The sequence below is a fragment of the Hordeum vulgare genome, chromosome 6H (assembly GCF_904849725.1).
Source record: "Hordeum vulgare subsp. vulgare chromosome 6H, MorexV3_pseudomolecules_assembly, whole genome shotgun sequence".
NCBI classification, from domain to species: domain Eukaryota; kingdom Viridiplantae; phylum Streptophyta; class Magnoliopsida; order Poales; family Poaceae; genus Hordeum; species Hordeum vulgare.
The window spans coordinates 440,479,216-440,505,784 of record NC_058523.1 but is presented as its reverse complement, the minus strand read 5'-3'; positions in this window follow the sequence as shown (position 1 = coordinate 440,505,784).

Below are 26,569 nucleotides of genomic sequence, written 5' to 3'. Positions count from 1 at the left end.
CAAGAGAAAACCAACACAAGCTCAAAAGGAACAAACCCTAAAGAGCTTGCTATGTATCCTCCCGGGCAACGACGATAGAAATCCTTCTTGCTATGTATCAGGTAGGTAGCAAGACGGATTTCTGGCATCGTTTTCGGGGAGGATACATAGCAATATTACCAAGTACCCATCACAAACTCATATCTTGCATTTACTTTCTTTGCCATTTGCCTCTCGTTTTCCTCTCCCCACTTCTAAAAAAGATTTTCAGAAAATACCAAAAAGATTTGCCTTTTTATTCGCCCTTTTTTCCGTTCGCCTTTTTTGTTAGCTTGCTTGTGTGCTAGATTGCTTGCTTTGTTACGATGACTTAAGAGAATACCAAGTTATGTGATTTTTCCACTACTAACAATAATGATTTTATTAGTACTCCGATTTCTCCCGCCACTAGTGCGGAATCTTGTGAAATTAATGTCGTTTTGCTCAATCTTGTTATGAAAAAACATTTTTCTGGCTTTCCTATTGAAGATGCCGCATCCCATCTAAATACTTTCGTTGAGTTGTGTGATATCCAAAATAATAAAGATGTGGATAATGAAATTGTTAAATTAAAGCTATTTCCTTTCTCATTACGAGATCGTGCCAAAACTTGGTTTTGGTCTTTACCTAAAAATAGTGTTGATTCATGGAATAAGTGTAAAGATGCTTATATTTCCAAGTATTTTCCACCCGCTAAGATTATCTCCCTTAGGAACGATATAATAAATTTTAAGAAACTTGATCATGAGCATGTTGCACAATTTTGGAGAGGATGAACTTAATGATTAGGAATTGTCCCGCGCATGGTTTGAGCTTATGGATGATTATACAATTTCTTTATGCGGGGTTGAATTTTCCTTCTAGAAATATTTTAGATTCAGCCGCGGGTGCTACTTTTATGGAAATCACATTAGGAGAAGCGACTAAACTCCTAGATAATATTATGGCAAATTACTCTCAATGGCATACGGAAAGATCTCCTACTAGTAAAAAAGTGCACGCTATGGAAGAAATAAGTACTTTGAGTGGAAAAATGAATAAATTAATGAAATTGTTTGCTAGTAAGAGTGCCCCTATTGATCCCAATGATATTCCTTTGTCTTCTTTGATTGGAAATAATAATGAATCTATGGATGTGAATTTTGTTGGTAGGAACAATTTTGGCAATAACGTGTATAGATGTAATTTCAATCCTAGGCCATTTCCTAGTAATTCCTCTAATAATTATGGTAATTCCTACAACAATTATTATGAAAATTATAATAAGATGTCCTCTGATCTTGAGAATAATATTAAAGAATACATTAGCTCCCAAAAAGGTTTCAATGCTGTGATTGAAGAAAAGTTGCTCAAGATTGATGATTTGGCTAGGAACGTTGCTAGAATTTCTCTTGAGATTGATTCTTTGAAAAATAGATCTATTCCACCAAAGCATGACATTAATGAGTCTTTAAAATATGTCAGAATTTCTATTAATGAGTGTAAGGAACAAACCGCTAGAATACGTGCTAAGCGTAAATGGCTTGAAAAAGTGTTTTCTCATGATAATATTGATGAAGATCTAAAAGTGATTGGTGTGACACCTATTGAATCTTTGTTTTCTAGCATAATTCTTGAAAAATATGGGACTAGAGATGAGTCAACTTTATCTAAGAGGCGTCCCAATGATTCTGAGTTCATATATCTTAGTGATAAGATTGATAAAAGTGGGATGGAAGAGGTCAAAACTTTAAATAGCAATCAGCCCACTCTTTCAGATTTCAAGGATTTTAATTTTGATAGTTTGTCTTTAATTGATTGTGTTTCCTTTTTGCAATCCATGTTAAATTCTTCACATGCTTATAGTCAAAATAAATCTTTTACTAAACATATTGTGGATGCCATGATGAAATCTTTTGAAGAGAAACTTGAGTTCGAGGTCTCTATACCTAGAAAACTTTATGATGAGTGGGAGCCTACCATTAAGATTAAAATCAAATATTATGAGTGCCATGCTTTGTGTGATTTGGGTGCTAGTGTTTCCACAATTCCAAAAACTTTATGTGATGTGTTAGGATTCCATGAATTTGATGATTGTTCTCTAAATTTGCATCTAGCAGATTCAACAATTAAGAAACCTATGGGAAAGATTAATGATGTTCTTATTGTTGCTAATAGGAATTATGTGCCTGTAGATTTCATTGTTCTTGATATACAATGCAATTCTACATGTCCTATTATTCTTGGTAGACCCTTCCTTAGAACAATTGGTGCAATTATTGATATGAAGGAAGGTAATATTAGATTCCAATTCCCATTAAGTAAAGGCATGGAACACATTCCTATAAATAAAATAATACTACCTTATGAATCTATAATGAGAGCTACCTATGGATTGCATACCAAAGATGATAATACCTAGATCTATTGCATTATGCCTAGCTAGGGGCGTCAAACACTAGTGCTTGTTGGGAGGCAACCCAATTTTATTTGTTTTGCTTTTGTTTTTGTTTCTGTTTTTGAGTGTTGCACATATTATTATCTCTATAATAATTGTGTTTTCTTGTTTTAATTAGTGTTTGAGCCAAGTGAGACCTTTGGGATGGTCTACGGTGTTTGCATGTTGATTTTGCTGAAAAACAGAAAGTTTCGCTCTCAGTCCAGGAATTTTATAAATTCGCTGGAACGTGCTTTTAATGTGAATTTATTACATAGAGTTGGTTTACAAATTTTCCAGATTTTCCTAATTGCTAAGAATATTTGGAGTTACATAAGTATTTGAAGTAAACAAATTACTAAAGATTGTTCTATTTTTGACAGATTATGTTTTTTCTTTGTGTTGTTTGCTTATTTTGATGAATCTATGGGTTGTATTGGGGGTATGAACCATGGAGAAGTTGGAATAAAGTAAATATTACATCAATATAAATAAAGAATGAGTTCACAACAGTACCTAAGTGGTGATTTATCTTTCTTATACTAACAAATCTCATGAGTTTTCTGTTGAGTTTTGTGTTCTGAAATTTTCAAGTTTTGGGTAAACATTGGATGGACCATCGAATAAGGAGTGGTAAGAGCCTAAGATTGGGGATGAACAAGTCACCCCAAGTTATATTCAAGGATACGGAAGAGCCTAAGCTTGGGGATGCCCCGGAAGGCATCCCCTCTTTCGTCTTCAATCCATCGGTAAATTTACTTGAGGCTATATTTTTATTCACCACATGGTATGTGTTTTGCTTGGAGCGTCTTGTATGATATGAGTCTTTACTTTTTAGTTTTCCAAATCATACTTTCTGCACACATATTTTGAGAGAGACACACAGACTGGATCGTGAATTCATTAGAATACGCTTTATGCTTCACTTATATCTTTTGAGCAAGGCAATGTTGCTCTAGTACTTCACTTATATATTTTAGAGCACGGTGGTGTTGTGTTTTATAGAAATTATTAAACTCTCATACTACACTTATATTATTTTGAGAGTTCTTTAAACAACATGGTATTTAGTTTAGGTTATGAATTTAGACCTAATATAATAGGCATCCAAGAGGGATATAATAAAAACTTTCATATTAAGTGCATTGAATATGATGAGAAGTTTGATTCCTTGCATATAGTTTTGAGATGTGAATAATATGAGAGTCATGCTAGTAAGTAATTGTGAATTAGAAAAAATACCTGTGTTAAAGCTTGTGATTCCCGTAGCATGCACGTATGGTGAACCGTTATGTGATGAAGTCGGAGCATGACTTGTTTAATGATTGTCAACCTTTGTGTGGAGGTCAGGATCGCGCGATGGTTAACTCCTACCAACCCTTCCCCTAGGAGCATGTGTCTAATACTTTGCTTCGATAACTAATAGGCTTTTGCAATAAGTATGTGAGTTATTTATGACTAATGTTGAATTCATGGATTATACACACTCTCACCCTTCCACCTTTGCTAGCCTCTCTAGTACCGCGCAACTTTAGCTGGTACATTAAACCCACCTTCCTGAAAACAGACACCATATATTTTCCTCAAAGCAGCCACCATACCTACCTATTATGGCATTTTCATAGCCATTCCGAGATATATTGCCATGCAACACCACCGCCTCGTTTTTATGACACGCACCATCACTTCCATATTGCTTGTAGAGTCATACTTTGTTCTAGATATTGAGTTGTAATCTTTTGAGTTGTAAGTAAATAAAAGTGTGATGATTTGCATTATAAGAGCATTGTCCCGTGTGAGAAAAGGATGATGGAAGCTATGATTCCCTCACAAGTTCGGATGAGTCTCCGGACTTTAGAAAAAAAAAAAAGAGCCAGCGAAGCCCATAAAAAAGAGGCCATAGAAGCCCATTCAAAAAAAGAAAAAATACGAAAAAATGAGAGATAGAGAGAAGGGACAATGCTACTATATTTTCCACACTTGTGCTTCAAAGTAGCACCACATTCTTCATAGAGAGTCTCCTATTTTGCCACTTTCATATAACTAGTGGAATTACGTCTTTGCACAACCACTTAGTTTTCCTTTTTGAGCTTTCACCCACTTATAGCTCTAGTGAATTTGTTGCATGGCAATCCCTACTCACTCACATTAATATCTATTGATGGGTATCTCCATAGCTCGTTGAGATGCCTAGTTGATGTGAGACTATCTCCTTCCTTTCTTTTTGCAACCTCCACCACATTCCATTCCACCTATAGTGCTATATTCATGGCTCACGCTCATGTATTGCGTGAGAGTTGAAAAGGTTTGAGAACATAAAAAGTGTGAAACAAGTTCTTGATTTTCACCGGGGTTGTGCATGATTTAGATACTTTGTGTGGTTAAGATGGAGCATATAGAGACCATATGATTTTGTAGGGATAACTTTCTAAGACCATGCTATTTCGAAAGGAAGCAATTACCATATTAGTATGCTTGAAGTATTATTGTTTTTGTGTCAATATAGACTTGTGTTTTGATTCTTATGGATCTGAATATTCATGACACATTAGAGAATATTGCATGGATAAATATGTTAGGTAGCATTCCACATCAAAAATTCTATTTTTATCATTTACCTACTCGAGGACGAGCAGGAATTAAGCTTGGGGATGCTTGATACGTCTCCAACGTATCTATAATTTTTGATTGTTCCATGCTATTATATTATATGTTTTGGATGTTTTATATGCATTTATATGTTGTTTTATATTATTTTTGGGACTAACCTATTATTCTAGACCCTAGTGTCAGTTTCTGTTTTTCCCACGTTTTTGAATATTGTAGATAAGGAATATTAAACGGAGTCCAAACAGAATAAAATCTCCGGAAAGATTTTTCTTGGACCACAAGACACGCAACATACTTGGAGTAGGGGGCAAGGGCACTTGCCGGGAGGCCACAAGCTTACAGGGTGCGCCCTAGGGGGGTGGTCGCGCACCTTGGCTTGTGACCCGCTGCAGGTCTCCTAATGATGGGGAACGTCGCATGGGAAACAAAAAATTTCCTACGCGCACGAAGACCTATCATGGTGATGTCCATCTACGAGAGGGGATTTCCGATCTATTTACCCTTGTAGATCGCACAGCAGAAGCGTTAGTGAACGCGGTTGATGCAGTGCAACGTCCTCACGTCCCTCGATCCGCCTCGCGAACCGTCCCACAAACCGTCCCGCGATCCGTCCCACGATCCGCTCCGATCTAGTGCCGAACGGACGGCACCTCCGCGTTCAGCACACGTACAGCTCGACGATGATCTCGGCCTTCTTGATCCAGCAAGAGAGACGAAGAGGTAGATGAGTTCTCCGGCAGCGTGACGGTGCTCCGGAGGTTGGTGGTGATCTAATCTCAGCAAGGCTCCGCCCGAGCTCCGCAGAAACGCGATCTAGAGAAAAAAACGTGGAGGTATGTGGTCGGGCTGCCGTGGCAAAAGTTGTCTCAAATCAGCCCTAATAGCTCCATATATATAGGATGAGGGGAGGGGAGGCTTGCCTTGAGGCTCAAGGAGCCCCAAGGGCTGCGCCACCAAGGGGAGGAGGAGTCATGCAATCCTAGTCCAACTAGGATTGGAAGGTGGAGTCCTTCTCTTCCTTCCCACCTCCTTTTTTTCTGTTCTCCTTGATTTTCTATCTATGGCGCATAGGGCCTTCTTGGGCTATCCCACCAGCCCACCAAGGGCTGGTGCGCCACCCCCAAGGCCTATGGGCTTCCCCGGGGTGGGATGCGCCCCGCGGTGAACATCTGGAACCCATTCGTCATTCCCGGTACATTCCCGGTAACTCCGAAAACCTTCCAGTAATCAAATGAGGTCATCCTATATATCAATCTTCGTTTCCGTACCATTCCAGAAACCCTCGTGACATCCGTGATCTCATCTGGGACTCCAAACAACATTCGGTAACCAACCATATAACTCAAATACGCATAAAACAACGTCGAACCTTAAGTGTGCAGACCCTGCGGGCTCGAGAACTATGTAGACATGACCCGAGTGACTCCTCGGTCAATATCCAATAGCGGGACCTGGATGCCCATATTGGATCCTACATATTCTACGAAGATCTTATCGTTTGAACCTCAGTGCCAAGGATTCATATAATCCCGTATGTCATTCCCTTTGTCCTTCGGTATGTTACTTGCCCGAGATTCGATCGTCAGTATCCGCATACCTATTTCAATCTCGTTTACTGGCAAGTCTCTTTACTCGTTCCATAATACAAGATCCCGCAAATTACACTAAGTCACATTGCTTGCAAGTCTTGTGTGTGATGTTGTATTACCGAGTGGGCCCCGAGATACCTCTCCGTCATACGGAGTGACAAATCCGAGTCTCGATCCATACTAACTCAACGAACACCTTCGGAGATACCTGTAGAGCATCTTTATAGTCACCCAATTACGTTGCGACGTTTGATACACACAAAGCATTCCTCCGGTGTCAGTGAGTTATATGATCTCATGTTCATAGGAACAAATACTTGACACGCAGAAAACAGTAGCAACAAAATGACAAGATCAACATGCTACGTCTATTAGTTTGGGTCTAGTCCATCACATGATTCTCCTAATGATGTGATCCCGTTATCAAGTGACAACACTTGCCTATGGTCAGGAAACCTTGACCATCTTTGATCAACGAGCTAGTCAACTAGAGGCTTACTAGGGACAGTGTTTTGTCTATGTATCCACACATGCACTGTGTTTCCAGTCAATACAATTATAGCATGGATAATAAACAATTATCATGAACAAAGAAATATTATAATAACTAATTTATTATTGCCTCTAGGGCATATTTCCAACAGTCTCCCACTTGCACTAGAGTCAATAATCTAGTTCACATCACCATGTGATTCCACCAAATCCAACACCTATATAGTTATGGGGTCTGATCACGTCTTGCTCGTGAGAGAGGTTTTAGTCAACGGTTCTGAAACTTTCAGATCCGTATGTTCTTTACAAATCTTTATGTCATCTTATAGATGCTGCTACTATGTGCTATTCGGAAATACTCCAAATATCTACTCTACTATAAGAATCCGTTTCACTACACATAGTTATTCGGATTAGTGTCAAAGCTTGCATCGACGTAACCCTTTACGACAAACTTTTTAACCACCTCCATAATCGAGAAAAATTCCTTAGTCCATGAGTTACTAAGGATAAATTTTGACCGCTGCTAGTGATTCAATCATGGATCACTCTCTGTACCTCTCAATAGACTTTGAGTCAAGGCACACATCAGGTGCGGTACCCAGCATGGCATACTTCAGATTCTACGGCCAAGGCATAGAAGACGACCTTCGCCTATTCTCTTTATTCTGTCGGGGTCGGGTTTTGAGTCTTACTCAAATTCACACCTCACAACGCAACCAAGAACTCCTTCTTTGCTGATCTATTTTGAACTCCTTCAAAAATTTATCAAGGCATGCATCTTGTTGAAACTTCTATTAAGCGCTTTCGATCTATCTCCATAGATATTTGATGCTCAATGTTCAAGTAGCGCAATCCAGGTATTCCTTTGAAAACTCCTTTTAAACAACCTTGTATGCTTTACAGAAATTCTACATTACTTCTGATCCACAATATGTCAACCACATATACTTATCAGAAATTCTATAGTGCTCCCACTCACTTCTTTGGAAATACAAGTTTCTCATAAACCTTGTACAAACCCAAAATCTTTGATCATCTCATAAAAGTGTATATTCCAACTCCGAGATGCTTGCACCAGTCCATTGAAGGACCGCTGGAGCTTGCATACTTGCTGGTATCTTTAGGATCGACAAAACCTCCTGGTTGTATCACATACAATGTTTGCTCAAGGAAACCGTCGAGGAAACAATGTTTTGACATCCTATGTGCAATATTTCATAAATAATGCAGCAACTACTAACATAATTCCAACACACTCTTAGCATCGCTACGAGTGAGAAATTCTCATCATAGTCAACTGTTTGATCTTGTCGGAAACATCTTTGCGACAAGTCGAGCTTTTCTTAATAGTGACTTATCACCATCATCGTCTGTCTTCCTTTTAAAGATCCATCTTTACTCAATAGTCCTATGACCATCAAGTAGTTCTTCCAAAATCTACACTTTGTTTTCATACATGGATCCTCTCTTGGATTTCATGGCTTCCAGCCATTTGTTGAAATCCGGGCCCACCGTTGCTTTCTCCATAACTCGTAGGTTCACTGTTGCTCAACAACATGACCTCCAAGACAGGGTTACCGTACCACTCTGCAGTAGTACGCGACCTTGTCAACCTACGAGGCTTGTAGTAACTTGATCCGATGCTCGATGATCACCATCATCAGCTTTCACTTCAATTGGTGTAGGCGCCACAGGAACAACTTCCTACGCCCTGCTAAACACTGGTTGAAGTGATGGTTCAATAACATCATCAAGTTCTACCACCCTCCCACTCAATTCTTTCGAGAGAAACCTTTCCTCGAGAAAGGATCCGTTTCTAGAAACAAACACTTTGCTTTCGGATCTAAGATAGGAGATGTGCCCAACTGTTTTGGATATCCTATGAAGATGCATTTATCCGCTTTGGGTTCGAGCTTATCAGACTGAAACTTTTTCACATAAGTGTCGAAGCCCCAAACTTTCAAGAAACGACAGTTTAGATTTCTCTAAACATTAGTCTATACTGTGTCATCTCAACGGAAATACGCGGTGCCCTATTTAAAGTGAATGCGGTTGTCTCTAATGCATAACCCATAAACGATAGTGGTAGTTCGATAAGAGACATCATAGCATGCACCATACCGAATAATGCGTGGCTATGACGTTCAGACACATCATCACACTATGATGTTCCAGGTGGCATGAACTGCGAAACAATTTCCACATTGTCTTAACTGCGTACCAAAACTCATAACTCAGATATTCATTTCTATCATATCGTAGACAGTTTATCCTCTTGTTACGACGAACTTCACTCCGAAATAGAATTGAACTTTTCAATATTTCAGACTTGTGATTGATTAAGTAAGTACTCTTGTATCTACTTAAATCGTCATTGAAGTAAGAACATAATGATATCCACTACGTGCATCAGCACCCATTGGACTGCATACATCAAAATGTATCACTTCCAACAAGTTACTATCTTGTTTCATCTCAATGAAAACAAGGCCTTGCTCATGTGGTATGATTTGCATGTCACTAGTGATTCAAAATCAAGTGAGTATATCGATCCATCAGCATGGAGCCTCTTCATGCAATTTATACCAGCATGACTCAAGCGGCAGTGCCACAAGTAAGTGGTACTATCATCATTACCTCGTATCTTTTGGCACCAATATCATGGACATGTGTAACACTACGATCGAGATTCAATAAACCATTGAAGGTGATTATTCAAGCAAATAGAGTAACCATTATTCTCTTTAAATGAATAATCGTATTGCAATAAACACAATCCAATCATGTTCATGCTTAACGCAAGCACCAAATAACAATTATTTAGGTTTAACACCAATCCCGATGGCAGAGGGAGTGTGCGACGTTTGATCATATCAACCTTGGAAACACTTCCAACACGTATCGTCACCTCGCCTTTAGCTAGTCTTCGTTTATGTCGTAGCTTTCATTTTGTGTTACTAGTCACTTAGCAACCGAAACGGTATCCAATACCCTCGTGCTACTAGGAGTACTAGTAAAGTACACATCAACATCATGTATATCAAATATACTTCTTTCGACTTTTGCCAGCCTTCTTTATCTACCAAGTATCTAGAGTTGCTCCGCCTCAGTGACCGTTCCCCTCACAACAGAAGCACTTAGTCTCGAGCTTGGGTTTAATCTGGGGTCTCTTCATTAGTGCAGCAACTGCTTTGTCGTTTCATGAAGTATCACTTCTAGCCCTTGCCTTTCTCGAAACTTAGTGGTTTTACTAACCATCAACTATTGATGCTCCTTCTTGATTTCTACTTTCGCAGTGTCAAACATCCCGAATGGCTCAAGGATCATTGTATCTATCCTTGATATGTTATAGTTCATCATGAAGCTCTCACAGCTTGGTGGCAGTGACTTTGGAGAACCATCACTATCTTATCTGGAAGATCAACTCCCACTTGATTCAAGCGATTGTCGTACTCAGATAATCTGAGCACACGCTCAACGATTGAGCTTTTTTCATTTGCTTCGTGGACAAAGAATCTTGTCGGAGGTCTCATACCTCTTAACAAGGGCTCAAGCATGAAATCACAATTAAATCTCTTTAGAACATCTCTTATGTTCCGTGACGTTTCAAAACGTCTTCGGCACCTTGCTTCTAAGCCATTAAGTATTTTGTACTGAACTATCGTGTAGTCATCAGAAACGTGTATGTCGGATGTTCACAACATCTACAGACGACGCTCGAGGTGCAGCACACCGAGTGGTGCATTAAGGACATAAGCCTTCTACGCAGCAATGAGGACAATCCTCGGTTTTACAGACTCAGTCTGCAAAGTTTGCTACTATCAACTTTCAACTAAATTTTCTCTAGGAACATATAAAAATAGTAGAGCTATAGCCCAAGCTACATCGTAATTTGCAAAGACCATTAGACTATGTTCATGACAATTAGTTCAATTAATCATATTACTTAAGAACTCCCACTCAAAAAGTACATCTCTCTAGTCATTTGAGTGGTACATGATCCAAATCCACTATCTCAAGTCCGATCATCACGTGAGTCGAGAATAGTTTCAGTGGTAAGCATCTCTATGCTAATCATATCAACTATACGATTCATGCTCGACCTTTTGGTCTCATGTGTTCCGAGGCCATGTCTGCACATGCTAGGCTCGTCAAGCTTAACCCGAGTGTTCCGCGTGTCCAACTGTTTTGCACCCGCTGTATGTGAACGTTGAGTCTATCAGACCCGATCATCACATGGTGTCTCGAAACGAAGAACTGTCGCAACGGTGCACAGTCGGGGAGAACACAATTTCGTCTTGAAATTTTAGTGAGAGATCACCTCATAATGCTACCGTCGTTCTAAGCAAGATAAGGTGCATAAAGGATTAACATCACATGCAATTCATAAGTGAGATGATATGGCCATCATCATGTGCTTCTTGATCTCCATCACCAAAGCACCGACACGATCTTCTTGTCACCGGCGTCACACCATGATCTCCATCATCATGATCTCCATCAACGTGTCACCATCGGGGTTGTCATGCTACTCATGCTATTACTACTAAAGCTATGTCCTAGCAATATAGTAAACACATCTGCAAGCACAAACGTTAGTTTAAAGACAACCCTATGGCTCCTGCCGGTTGCCGTGCCATCGACGTGCAAATCGATATTAACTATTACAACATGATCATCTCATACATCCAATATATCACATCACATCGTTGGCCATATCACATCAGAAGCATACCCAGCAAAAACAAGTTAGATGTCCTCTAATTGTTGTTGCATATTTTACGTGGTGACCATGGGTATTTAGTAGGATCGCATCTTACTTATGCAAGCACCACAACGGAGATATATGAATTGCTATTTAACCTCATCCAAGGACCTCCTCAGTGAAATCCGATTCAACTAAAGTTGGAGAAACCGACACTCGCCAGTCATCTTTGAGCAACGGAGTTACTCGTAGCGATGAAACCAGTCTCTCGTAAGCGTACGAGTAATGTCGGTCCGAGCCGCTTCGATCCAACAATACCGCGGAATCAAGAAAAGACTAAGGAGGGCAGGAAAATACACATCACCGCCCACAAAAACTTTTGTGTTCTACTCGAGAAGACATCTACGCATGAACCTAGACAATGATGCCACTGATGGGGAACGTCGCATAGGAAACAAAAAATTTCCTACGCGCACGAAGACCTATCATGGTGATGTCCATCTACGAGAGGGGATTTCCGATCTACGTACCCTTGTAGATCGCACAGCATAAGCATTAGTGAACGCGGTTGATGTAGTGGAACGTCCTCACTTCCCTCGATCCGCCCCGCGAACCGTCCCATGAACCGTCCCGCGATCCGTCCCACGATCTGCTCCGATCTAGTGTCGAACGGACGGCACCTCCGCGTTCAGCACACGTACAGCTCGACGATGATCTCGGCCTTCTTGATCCAGCAAGAGAGACGGAGAGGTAGATGAGTTCTCCGGCAGCGTGACGGCGCTCCGGAGGTTGGTGGTGATCTAATCTCAGCAGGGCTCCGCCCGAGCTCCGCAGAAACGCGATCTAGAGGAAAAACCGTGGAGGTATGTGGTCGGGCTGCCATGGCAAAAGTTGTCTCAAATCAGCCCTAATAGCTCCATATATATAGGAGGATGGGAGGGGAGGCTTGCCTTGAGGCTCAAGGAGCCCCAAGGGCTGCGCCACCAAGGGGAGGAGGAGTCCTCCTCCAATCCTAGTCCAACTAGGATTGGAAGGTGGAGTCCTTCTCCTCCTTCCCACCTCCTTTTTTTTTCTTTTCTCTTTGATTTTCTATCTATGGCACATAGGGACTTCTTGGGCTGTCCCACCATCCCACCAAGGGCTGGTGCGCCACCCCCAAGGCCTATGGGCTTCCCCGGGGTGGGCTGCGCCCCGCGGTGAACATCCAGAACCCATTCGTCATTCCCGGTACATTCCCGGTAACTCCGAAAACCTTCCGGTAATCAAATGAGGTCATCCTATATACCAATCTTCATTTCCGGACCATTCCGGAAACCCTCATGACGTTCGTGATCTCATCCGGGACTCCAAACAATATTTGGTAACCAACCATATAACTCAAATACGCATAAAACAACGTCGAACCTTAAGTGTGTAGACCCTGCGGGCTCGATAACTATGTAGACATGACCCGAGTGACTCCTCGGTCAATATACAATAGCGGGACCTGGATGCCCATATTGTATCCTACATATTCTACGAAGATCTTATCGTTTGAACCTCAGTGCCAAGGATTCATATAATCCCGTATGTCATTCCCTTTGTCCTTCGGTATGTTACTTGCCCGAGATTCGATCGTCAGTATCCGCATACCTATTTCAATCTCGTTTACCGGCAAGTCTCTGTACTCGTTCCGTAATACAAGATCCCGCAACTTACACTAAGTAACATTGCTTGCAAGGCTTGTGTCTGATGTTGTATTACCGAGTGGGCCCCGAGATACCTCTCCGTCATACAGAGTGACAAATCCGAGTCTCGATCCATACTAACTCAACGAACACCTTCGGAGATACCTGTAGAGCATATTTATAGTCACCCAGTTACGTTGCGACGTTTGATACACACAAAGCATTCCTCCGGTGTCAGTGAGTTATATGAGCTCATGGTCATAGGAACAAATACTTGACACGCGGAAAACAGTAGCAACAAAATGACACGATGAACATGCTACGTCTATTAGTTTGGGTCTAGTCCATCACATGATTCTCCTAATGATGTGATCCCGTTATCAAGTGACAACACTTGCCTATGGTCAGGAAACCTTGACCATCTTTGATCAACGAGCTAGTCAACTAGAGGCTTACTAGGGACAGTGTTTTGTCTATGTATCCACACATGCACTGTGTTTCCAATCAATACAATTACAGCATGGATAATAAACGATTATCATGAACAAAGAAATATAATAATAACTAATTTATTATTGCCTCTAGGGCATATTTCCAACACCTAACCCTAATTATTGGCCTATAAATTCCCAAATATTCCCGTATCGCCAAAAGGAACAACAAAAATACTTTTACGCCAACGGGAGCTTCTGTTCCCGAGAGATCCAATCTGGGAGCCTTTTCCGGTAATCTGTAGGAGAGGGAATCGATCATGGAGTGCATCTACATCAACTCCATTGCCCCTCCGATGATGTGTAAGTACAGACCTACAGGTCCATAGCTAGTAGCTAGATGGCTTGTTCTCTCTCTTTGATCTTCAATACCATGTTCTTCATGATCTTCACGAAGATCTATGCGATGTAATACTCTTTTGCGATGTGTTTGTCGAGATCCGATGAATTGTGATTTTATGTTCAGATTATCCATGAATATTATTTGAGTCTCTTATGGATTCTTATATGCATGATTTCATATATTTGCAAGTCTCTTCAAATTATTTGTTTGGTTTGGCCAACTAGACTGTTAATTCTTGCAATGGGCGAAGTGCTTAGTTTTGGGTTCAATCTTGCGGTGTCCTCACCGAGTGACAGTAGGGGTAGCAAGGCATGTATTGTATTGTTGCCATCAAGGGTAAAAAGATGGGGTTTTCATCATATTGCTTGAGTTTGTCCCTCTATATCATGTAATCTTACTTAATGCGTTACTCTGTTCTTCATGAACAGATGCGGGCAGGAGTCGGTCGGTGTGTCGAATAATAGTAGTAGATGCAGAATCGTTTCGGTCTACTTGACACAGACGCGGTGCCTATATGCATAATCATTGCCTTGGATATCTTCATAATTATTTGCTTTTCTATCAATTGCTCGACAGTAATTTGTTCACCCACCGTATTATTTTCCTTTATGAGAGAAGCCTCTAGTGAAACCTATGGCCCCCGGGTCTATTTGCCTTATTATATTTTCAGATCTATAAACCAAAAATACTTTGCTGCAATTTATTTACTTTAGTTTAACTTTTAGATCTATCAATATTTTATATCTATCTCTATTAGATCTCATCCTTGCAAATAACACCAAAGGGATTGACAACCACTTTATACCATTGGGTGCAAGTGTTTGATTCTTTGTGTAGGTACTAATATTGGAGCTTTGCTTCTTCCTCCTACTAGATTGATACCTTGGTTCACAACAAACTGAGGGAAATACTTATCTAGTTCGCTGCATCACCCTTTCCTCTTCAAGGGAAAAACCAAAGCAAGCTCAAGAGGTAGCAATCCCCTATACATATGGGTCATCATGTATCACTACGATCGAGATTCAATAAACCATTCATATTAGGTGCATGGCCATTGAAGGTTTATTCAAGTAAACGGAGTAACCATTATTCTCTTTAAATGAATAAACTTATTGCAATAAACACGATCCATTCATGTTCATGCTCAACGCAAACACCAATCATTATTTAGGTTTAACACTAATTCTCAAGGTAGAGGGAGCATGCGATGGTGATCACATCAACCTTGGAAACACACACATCGTCACGTCGCCTTTAGCTAGTCTCCGTTTATTCATAGCTATTATTTCGAGTTACTAACATTTAACAACTGAACAGGTATCTAATACCCATGTGCTACTTGGAGTAATAGTAAAGTACACATCAATAACCCGGACTAACACTTCTTTCAGCAGAATTGCCATGGTGTTGTTTTTGCGCAGAAATAATAGTTCTCGGAATGACCTAAAAATTTACGGAGAATTTTTGTGGAATATATAAAAAATACTAGCGCAAGAATCAACCGGATGGGTGGAGCTGTGAGCCCATAAGCCCACCAGGCGCGGGGCCCCCTGGCCGTGCCTGGCAGGCTTGTGGGGCCCACAACGCTCCACCGCCTCCAATCTCAGCTCTATTTAGTCCGTCTCGCCCGGAAAAAAATCAAGGAGAGAGTTCATCGCGTTTTACAATACGGAGGCGCCGCCACCTCGTGTTCTTCCTCTCGAGGGCAGATCTGGAGTCCGTTCTGGGCTCCGGAGAGGGGAGATCGTCGCCATCGTCATCACCAACCTTCCTTCATTTCCAATTCCATGATGCTCTTCACCGTTTGTGAGTAATCTCATCGTAGGCTTGCTGGACGGTGATGGTTTGGATGAGATCTATCATGTAATCAAGTTAGTTTTGACGGGGATTGATCCCTAGTATCCACTATGTTCTGAGATTGATGTTGCTACTACTTTGCCATGCTTAATGCTTGTCACTAGGGCCCGAGTGCCATGATTTCAGATCTGAACCTATTATGTTGTCACCAATATATGTGTGTTCTTGATCCTATCTTGCAAGTTGTAGTCACCTACTATATGTTATGACCCGGCAACCCCGGAGTGACAATAGTCGGTACCACTCCCGAAGATGACCATAGTATGAGGAGTTTATGTATTCACCAAGTGTTAATGTGTTGGTCCGGTTCTTTATTAAAAGGAGAACCTTAATATCCCGTAGTTTCCATTAGGACCCCGCTGCCATGGGAGGGATGGACAATAGATGTCATGCAAGTTCTTTTCCCTAAGCACGTATTACTACATACGGAATACATGCCTACATTACATTGACGAACTGGAGCTAGTTACATATCTCTCCGTGTTATAACTGTTGCATGATGAATAGCATCTGGCATAATCATCCATCACCGATCCAATGCCTACGAGTCTTTTACTACTGGTCCTTGCTACGTTATTTTGCTGCTACTGCTCTCACCGCTGCTACTGTTACTCTGTTGCTACTGCTGTTACTTTGCTGCTACTGCTGTCACTTTGCTGTTACTGGTTACTGTTGCTACTACTGCTATCACACTACTCTGCTACTGATACTTTGCTGCAGATACTAAATCTTTCAGCTGTGGTTGAATTGACAACTCAACTGCTAATACTTGAGAATATTCTTTGGCTTCCCCTTGAGTCGACTCAATAAATTGGGGTTGAATACTCTACCCTCAAAAACTGTTGCCATCCCCTATACTTGTGGGTTATCAAGACTATTTTCTGGCGCCGTTGCCGGGGAAGCCAAGTCAAGAATATTCTCCCATCAACGTGCTATTTTCTGGCGCCGTTGCCGAGGAGGCATAGCTATATTCTTTGAGTCACTTGGGATTTACGTCTGCTAGTCACTATGAAGAATCTGAGAGATCCAAAAACTAATGTATTGCCCACAACTACGAGGACAAGTAAGGAACTGCCATCTAGCTCTGCACTTGATTCACCTTCAGTTATGAGTAAGTTTGCAACACCACCTCCTGCTAGAAATCTTGATATGTCGCCTGTGCTCAATGATGCTACTTCTGTTGCCCATGATGCTTATGATGATGCTATGCTTGATACTGCTATGCCTGATGATGCTATGCTTGATACTGCTTTGCCACTAGGTGCATTCCTTGATGCACAAATTGCTAGAGTTGCTGCTAGATGTGATGATACTTCTGAAACTGCTGATACTATTGAAGTAGAACCTTCTATTTTGCCTGCTAGAGCTACCTCTCCAAGATATGAATTGCTTGATATGCCTGAGTGTTATGTTATGGAGGGAGAGATAGCTGAGGATTTTCTTGCGTGTAAGGATAGCTATGATGTTGAGAATTTACTGCGCAAGTGGAAGGAAAACTCTCTGAACGCTAGGATGAAATACGACCCAAAGTTTGCTACTTAGCCTATCTTTGTGACCGATAAGGATTATGAATTCTCTGTCGACCCTCAGTTAATCACTCTGGTCGAATCTGATCCTTTTCACGGTTATGAGTCTGAAACAGTTGTAGCCCATCTTACCAAACTGCACGATATAGCCACCCTATTCACTAGTGAGGAAAAGATCCGCCACTACTATATCCTCAAGCTATTTCCTTTCTCGCTAAAGGATAATGCTAAGACCTGGTTCACTTCTCTTGCTCCTGGTTGTGTGCGTAGCCCCCAGGATATGGTCTACTACTTCTCTGAAAAATATTTCCCTGCCCATAAGAAGCAAGCTGCCTTGCAGGAAATATACAACTTTGCGCAAGTTGAAGAAGAGAGTCTCCCACAAGCTTGGGGGAGGCTCGTCCAGCTGCTGAATGCTTTTCCTGATCACCCTCTTAAGAAGAATGACATACTTGATATCTTCTATAATGGACTTACCGATGCTTCTAGAGACCACCTAGATAGTTGTGCTGGTTGTGTTTTTAGGGAACGAAACGGAGAACAAGCTGAGATCCTACTGAATAATATCTTGTGCAATGAGAATGCTTGGACTATTCCCAAACCACCTCCTAAGCCAACTCCGAAGAAAAGAGGTATTCTATTCCTCAGTCCTGAAGATATGCAAAGCTAAGAAATCTATGAAAGAGAAAGGCATTAAATCTGAAGATGTCAAAAATCTACCGCCTATCGAAGAGATCCATGGTCTTGATAACCCGATACAGGCAGTAGAAGTAAATTCTCTGCGTAGATTCAATGAGAGTGATATTCCTTTTGATAAACCTGCTAACTTATGCCTGGATGAATTTGATAACTTTGTTGCCAAACGAAAAAGTTTCAATGATTATGTTAGGAGACAATTGGAACAGAATGCTCGTATGCTTAGTCATTTAAGTGCTTGTGTGGACAGAAATGTCAATGACCTTAAACTTCTGAGTAAACATGCCTCTATGGTTACTACTCAAGTAGAACAAGTACTTAAGGCTCAGAATGACTTGCTCAATGAGTTGAATGACAATTCTGTCAGAGTCTTCACTAGAGGCGGTAGAATGACCCAGGAACCTTTGTATCCTGAGGGTCATCCTAAGAGAATTGAACAAGATTCTCAAGGAGTTAGCACTAGCAACCCTGTTGCTGCTATACCTGAGAGTCCAAACGATGTCTCTGTCTCCGATGCCAAAACACAATCTGGTGATGAACACGAGCCTAATGATAATATCAATAGTGATGTTCATGAAGATGCTCAACCTAGCAATGATAAGGATGTGGAGATTGAACCTAGTGTTGATCTTGATAACCCACAACGTAAGAATAAGAGATACGATAAGAAAGACTTTGCTGCTAGGAAGCATGGTAAAGAAAGGGAACCATGAGTTCAAAAACCCATGCCCTTTCCTCCCAAACCATCCAAGAAAAAGGATGATGAGGATTTTGAGCGCTTTGTTGAAATGATTAGACATGTCTTTCTGCAAATGCGTTTGACAGATATGCTCAAAATGTCTCTGTATGCTAAGTACATGAAGGATATTGTGACTAATAAGAGGAGGATACATGAGGTTGAGATTTCCAACATGCTCGCTAATTATACCTTCAAGGGTGGAACTCCTAAGAAACTAGGTGATCATGGAGTGCCCACTATACCTTGCTCCATTAAAAGCAACTATGTTAGAACTGCTTTATGCGACCTTGGAGCCGGTGCTAGTGTTATGCCTCTCTCCCTTTATCGTAGACTTGAACTGGATAAGTTGACACCCACTAAAATCTCTCTACAAATGGCCGACAAATCAACTGCTTTCCCTATCGGCATTTGCGAGGATGTGCCTGTTTTGGTTGCCAACGTCAGTATCTTAACAGACTTTGTTATTCTGCATATTCTCGAGGATGATGCCATGGCGGTCATCCTCAGAAGACCCTTTTTAAACACTGCAGGGGCTGTTATAGATTGCAACAAAGGCAATGTCACTTTCCATGTCAACGGTAATGATCATACGGTGCACTTTCCAAAGAAAAAATATCGAGTACATTGCATCAATGCTATCAAAAAACTTCACCGATTCTTATTGGGAGCTTTGAATGCCCTATTCCTCCTCTTAAGATGCAGTATGATTTGCTTGTTGGGGAGATACATATCCCCATTGAGGTAACCTAGTGACTATTCGAAAATTCTCCGTATTCTTTTGCAATTCGAGAAGTTTGTCAAGAAGACTTGATCAACCTCAATGACGGATTTCTTTCGATGACCATGAGATGGATGAATCGAGGAGTCACAAACCTTTGTTCCAAGCTTTCACCTTCGGTTGCTTAGAAGAAAAATGATAGATTAAGTTTAGTTTTCTCTGTTTTCTGCTTTTAGCATCCCGTAGAAAAGTACCCCGAAAATAAAAGTTCTCCGAACATCGTGAAAATGAAGTATGATTTTTTCTGGAATTTATGAAAAATACAGAGACGAACAGCTAGTCTGGGGGCTGCACCAGTGGGCCACAAGCCCTGGAGGCGTGGGCACCCCCCTAGTCGCGCCTACCTGGCTTGTGGGGGCCACGTGCACCCCCTCCACTCATTCTAGCTCCCATCTGCTTCTCCTACATCTAGAAAAAATCGTTTCGCAGCTCAAACCCGTGTTCTTGCTCTTCTTGCTGGGATTTTCGATCTCCTTGCTCAAAGCACCATTCTCCGAACTGTTTTGGGGAAATTACTCCTTGGTAAGTGACTCCTCCATTGGTCCAATTAGTTTTTGCTCTAGTGCCTTATACTTCGCGTATTTTTGCTACCTTGGTGACCTTGTTCTTGAGCTTTGCATGCTAATTTTAGCTGGTCCCAAGTAGTTTTGATGCGTAATATGGCCTCTAGGCACTTGTCGGAGTAGTTGCTACGAGTTTAGTTCAGCCTTGTTCACTTTTCCTTTGGGTCACTGAAAATTTCAGAAAAGGAAGATGTTCAGGAGAAACTATCATGGTGGTTCCTCAAGCAAGAGAGGTCCCCGTCTTGCGATTCGGGAGCCCGATCCTTACCAACCGAGGAACACAAAGGTACAACCATGTGAATGGCCTTCTGATGAATTCATGATTGAGGCAGGTTTCAAAGACGAGTTTGATACACTTTTTCACAACGTCGGACTCGAAGAATTCATCTCCGATAAATGTGAACAGTGTGTTGCTCTCACTACCTCTTTTGTTTGTAGATTCAAATTTTCAGTTGGTCGTGATACATCTGTACTGTTTGATCTCTATGACAAATCGTATACCATGGATTTAGAGGATTTCAATAGAATTTGCAAGATACCTATTTGGGGTAGTCTCAATGATCCTCCTAAATATTCGGTTAGAGATTTTTTCTGTGGTATAACTGTTGGAGAAACTAGAGATATTACACATGCTACCATGGGGAGCATTCATTTTCCTGCCTTGCATTATTTTTCCCTCTTCATAGGCAGATGTATTAATGGAAAGATTGATCATTGTCACCTCTCGCATCCGACCTTAGTATTCTTAAGAGTGCAGTAACGGGTGATAAAAGTTTCAACATGGGAGCTATTATAGCAAGGAGGCTGAATAATAATGCTAATGAAGGGGATTTCTTTGGTGGGATCTATGCCACTCGCATAGCAAATTTTTTGGAGTACCCATCCGCGAAGGAGATCCCCCGCTCCGTACAGCTTACCTTGATTGCATCGCTTTGACACGCTATCAGTTCCTTGAGAGGGATGATGAATCCCTCCTATATCGGTTAGTATTTAACCGGCAGCGTGTTTTCCATATTTCCTTCCTGCTCCTGCCTTCTTTGACTTTCAGGTAAAATGAAGATATTAGATAACTAGAGGAGAGGCAGAAGAGTATGACGGGGAGGCAATGGCTGCTCTTGTCCGTGAGGCAGCTATTTAGGCAGTGGCTGCAGCGCTCCCGTATAACTCCCATTATGATTTTGCGTATCGCACGGACCATCCTTGGGAGTAGACCAACTTAGGCCAAAAGCCTAAGCTTGGGGGAGTGCGTGTTTCTCACCGACTTTACATTCTCGCTTATATTTTCACTTTGTTCGTCGGTGTTCACACTTTGCCACTGTATCATCCATTCTAGTTTATTTTCCTTTTCTCGTTTTCTTTTCGTGTGTCTGTCTAGTTTGAGAAAACTGAAAAAGATTTCATTTTTCTTCTTTTGCTTGTTGGGAGCTTTCCCGTGTAAATAGTTTTCTTTTTCTTTGGGTCAATTTAGAGGACCATGGTTACAATGTTTAGTGGCTCTCGCATGCATACCTATTTATCTGTTAAAGAGCCATATTACTTTGTCTTCTCCTTTGTGTTTCCCTGCAGATTCCAGCTTAGTCCAATGCACGAGCACTCTTATTATTGTTCACATCGTTCGGTCGTGCAAGTGAAAGGCAATAATGACGATATATGATGAAGTGACTGAGCCTGGAAAAGCTGGTATGAACTCGATCTATTTTGTTTTTGTAAATATGACTAGCTCATCATTCCTGATTCAGCTTTGTTGTGAGAGAAACATGTTTGCAATGACAACTTACAGATCATAGTTTCTGATGCCATGCTTAATTAGCTAGGAGCTTATAATGGTTTGTCTTGGTTGCCAACATGAATTTTGAGATGACTGTGATGTACTATGATAGGATGGTATCCTCCTTTGAATGATACAAGTGGCTTGACTTGGCGCATGTTCACGCATGTAGTTGAAACAAAATCAACATAGCCTCTATGATATTCATATTCATGGTGATTTATGTCCTACTCATGCTTGCATTCAATGTTAGTTAATTTCAATGCATTTTGATGAATCTTGTCACTCTCTAGTTGGTCGCTTCCTAGTATTTTGCTAGCCTTCACTTGTACTAAGCGGGAATACTGCTTGTGCATCCACTTCCATAAACCCAAAGTTGTTCCATATGAGTCCACCATACCTACCTATATGCGGTATCTACCTGTCGTTCCAAGTAAATTTGCATATGCCACTCTCTAAACCTTCAAGAAATAATCTGTTTTGCATGCCCGAACCGCTCATGTGGTGACAGGGGGCTATCAGTATCTTCCATGCTAGGCGTGTTATCCTCGATATGTGTTTATTCACTATCATTCACGAAAAGGGGCCGGTAATTGGAATTCCCAGTTCCATCCTCAAATCGAAAAGATAATTGCAAACAAAACTCCCCCTGGATTGATGTTGGTATGGACGGCACCCAAGGATTCGGCTAGTCGTGGAGTGTGATTGATCAGTGGTGGGGGAGTAAAAACTTTACTTTTCTGTTTGGGAACCGCCTATAGCATGTGTAGCGTGGAAGATGGTGAAAACTCTTAGTCAATGCGTTGACAATGAAAGCATGCCACCCAAAATTATTATCTCTGTTTTCAAAGCTTGAGATCTGGCACCTCTGCAAATCAATGCTTCCCTCTGCGAAGGGTCTGTCTATTTATGTTCCTGTTGAGTCATCCTCTTCTTATAAAAGCACCAATTAGAGAGCACCTCTGTCATTTTTATGCTTTTCTTCTAACTGTATTGAGTATGACTGTGACTGGATCTTCTTTGCCATGAATTACAATGTTTAGTCAGCCCTTGGTCTTTGAAGGTGATGTGCGTTTATGTTTTGCGGTCTCAGAAAGAGCTAGCGAGATACCATCTGTTCGTACTACTTCATGATTGTTTTGATTGAAGTGTTGATGTTTGAGACTTATTATTATTTGCTCGCTAGTTGATTATGCCATTGATATGAGTTTCCCGTGAGACCTAGATGTCATTTGCTTATGTGGTTTGCTTGTGATCTTGCTGAAATTCTGGTTATGAGTTAGACATAGTTGCAACAACAAGATCAAACAGAGTTCGTAAAAGTTTTTCTTTTGTCTCTTTTAGTTTGTCAACTAAATTGCTTGAGGACAAGTAAGGCTTTAAGCTTGGGGGAGTTGATACGTCTCCATCGTATCTACTTTTCCGAACTCTTTTGCCCTTGTTTTGGACTCTAATTTGCATGATTTGAATGGAACTAACCCGGACTAACGCTGTTTTCAGCAGAATTGCCATGGTGTTGTTTTTGCGCAGAAATAGAAGTTCTCGGAATGACCTGAAAATTTATGGAGAATTTTTGTGGAATATATAAAAAATACTCGCGCAAGAATCAACCGAAGGGGTGGAGCTGTGAGCCCACAAGCCCACCAGGCGCAGGCCCCCCTGGCCGCGCCTGGCAGGCTTTTGGGGCCACAACGCTCCACCGCCTCCAATCTCAGTTCTATTTAGTCCGTCTCGCTCGGAAAAAAATCAAGGTGAAGAGTTCATCGCGTTTTATGATACGGAGGTGCCGCCACCTCCTGTTCTTCCTTTGGAGGGCAGATCTGAAGTCCGTTTTGGGCTCCGAAGAGGGGAGATCGTCACCATCGTCATCACCAACCTTCCTTCATCGCCAATTCCATGATGCTCTTCATCGTTCGTTAGTAATCTCATCGTAGGCTTGCTGGACGGTGATGGGTTGGATGAGATCTATCATGTAATCGAGTTAGTTTTTACGGGGATTGATCCCTAGTATCCACTATGTTCTGAGATTGATGTTGCTACTACTTTGCCATGCTTAATGCTTGTCACTAGGGCCCGAGTGCCATGATTTCAGATCTTAACCTATTATGTCGTCACCAATATATGTGTGTTATTGATCCTATCTTGCAAGTTGTAGTCACCTACTATGTGTTATGACCCGGCAACCCCGGAGTGACAATAGCCGGAACCACTCCCGGAGATGACCATAGTATGAGGAGTTCATGTATTCACCAAGTGTTAATGCGTTGGTCCGGTTCTTTATTAAAAGGAGAACCTTGATATCCCGTAGTTTCCATTAAGACCCCGCTGCCACGGGAGGGATGGACAATACATGCCATGCAAGTTCTTTTCCCTAAGCACGTATGACTACATACGGAATACATGCATACATTAGATTGACGAACTAGAGCTAGTTACATATCTCTCCGTGTTATAATTGTTGCATGATGAATAGCATCCGGCATAATCATCCATCACCGGTCCAATGCCTACAAGTCTTTTACTACTGGTCCTTGCTACGTTACTTTGCTTCTAGTGCTCTCACCGCTGCTACTGTTACTCTGTTGCTACTACTGTTACTTTGCTGCTACTGCTGTCACTTTGCTGCTACTGGTTACTGTTGCTACTGCTTGTATCATACTACCTTGCTACTGATACTTTGCTGCAGATACTAAATCTTTCATGTGTGGTTGAATTGACAACTCAACTGCTAATACTTGAGAATATTCTTTGGCTTCCCCTTGAGTCCAATCAATAAATTTGGGTTGAATACTCTACCCTCGAAAACTGTTGCGATCCCCTATACTTGTGGGTTATCAACATCCTTCTTATCTACCAAGTGTCTAGGGTAGTTCTGCCTGAGTGATCATTCCCCTCATCATAGAAGCCCTGAGTCTCGGGTTTTAGGTTCAACCTCGGGTTTCTTCATTGAGTGACAACTGACTTGTCATTCTCAAAGTTCCCTTCATTCCCTTTGTCCTTCTTTAAACCAGTGCTTTTTACTAACCATCAACACTTGATGCTCCTACTAATTTCTACCTTCATGGTGTCAAACATCACAAATAGCTCAGGGATCATCATCTATGTCCCTGATATGTTATAGTTCATCACGAAGCTCAATAGCTTGGTGGAAATGACTTTCGAGAACTATGTCGATCACTATCTTACCTGGAAGATCAACTCCCACTCGATTCAAGATATTTTAGCACCCGGACAATCTGAGTACATGCTCACCGATTGAGCTTTTCTCCCTTACTTTGCAGGTAAAGAATCTTGTCGGAGGTCTTATACCTCTCAACACGACACGAGCCTGAAATCTTAATTTCAACTCTTGCAACATCTCATATGTTCCATGACGTTCAAAACGTCTTGGGTGCCACAATTATAAGCCATAAAGCATTACACACTGAACTATCACGTAGTCATCAAAAAACGTGTATGCCAGATGTTTGCAACATCCACGGACGATGCTAGGGGCTAGCACACCGAGCGGTGCATTAAGGACATAAGCCTTCTGTGCAGCAATGAGGACAATCCTCGGTTCATGAACCGAGTCCGCATAATTGCTACTATCATCTTTTAACTTAGTTTTATCTAGGAACATATCAAAAAAAAGGGAGCTACAATGCAGGATAATCATCTACAACATAATTTGCAAAGATATTTTGACGGTGTTCATGATAATGAGTTCAGTTAATCATATTACTTAAGAACTCCCATACAAATTGACATCACGCTGGTCATTCGAGTGGTACATGATCCAAATCCACCAACTCAAGTCCGATCATCACGTGAGTTGAGTTGGCTTGAATGGTCAACATCTCTATGTTGATCATATCTACTATATGACTCATGTTCGATATTTCTGTCTCTTGTGTTCCGAGGCCATGTCTGTACATGCTAGGATCGTCAAGTTTAACCTGAGTGTTCCATGTGTGCAACTGTCTTGCACCCGTTGTATGTGAACATAGAGTCTATCACACCTGATCATCACATGGTGTCTAGAAAGGATGAACTTTTGCAACGATGCACACTCAGGAAGAACACAATTTTATCTTGAAATTTTAGTGAGGGGTCACCTTATAATGCTACCGTCATCCTAAGCAAAACAAAGTGCATAAAAAGGATTAACATCACATGAAAATCATAAGTGACATGATATGGCCATGAACTTGTGCTTTTTGATCTCCATCTTCAAAGCACCGGCATGATCTCCATCGTCACCGGCGCCACACCATGATCTCCATCATTGTGCGGCCATCGAGGTTTTCATGCCAACTATCCTAGTGC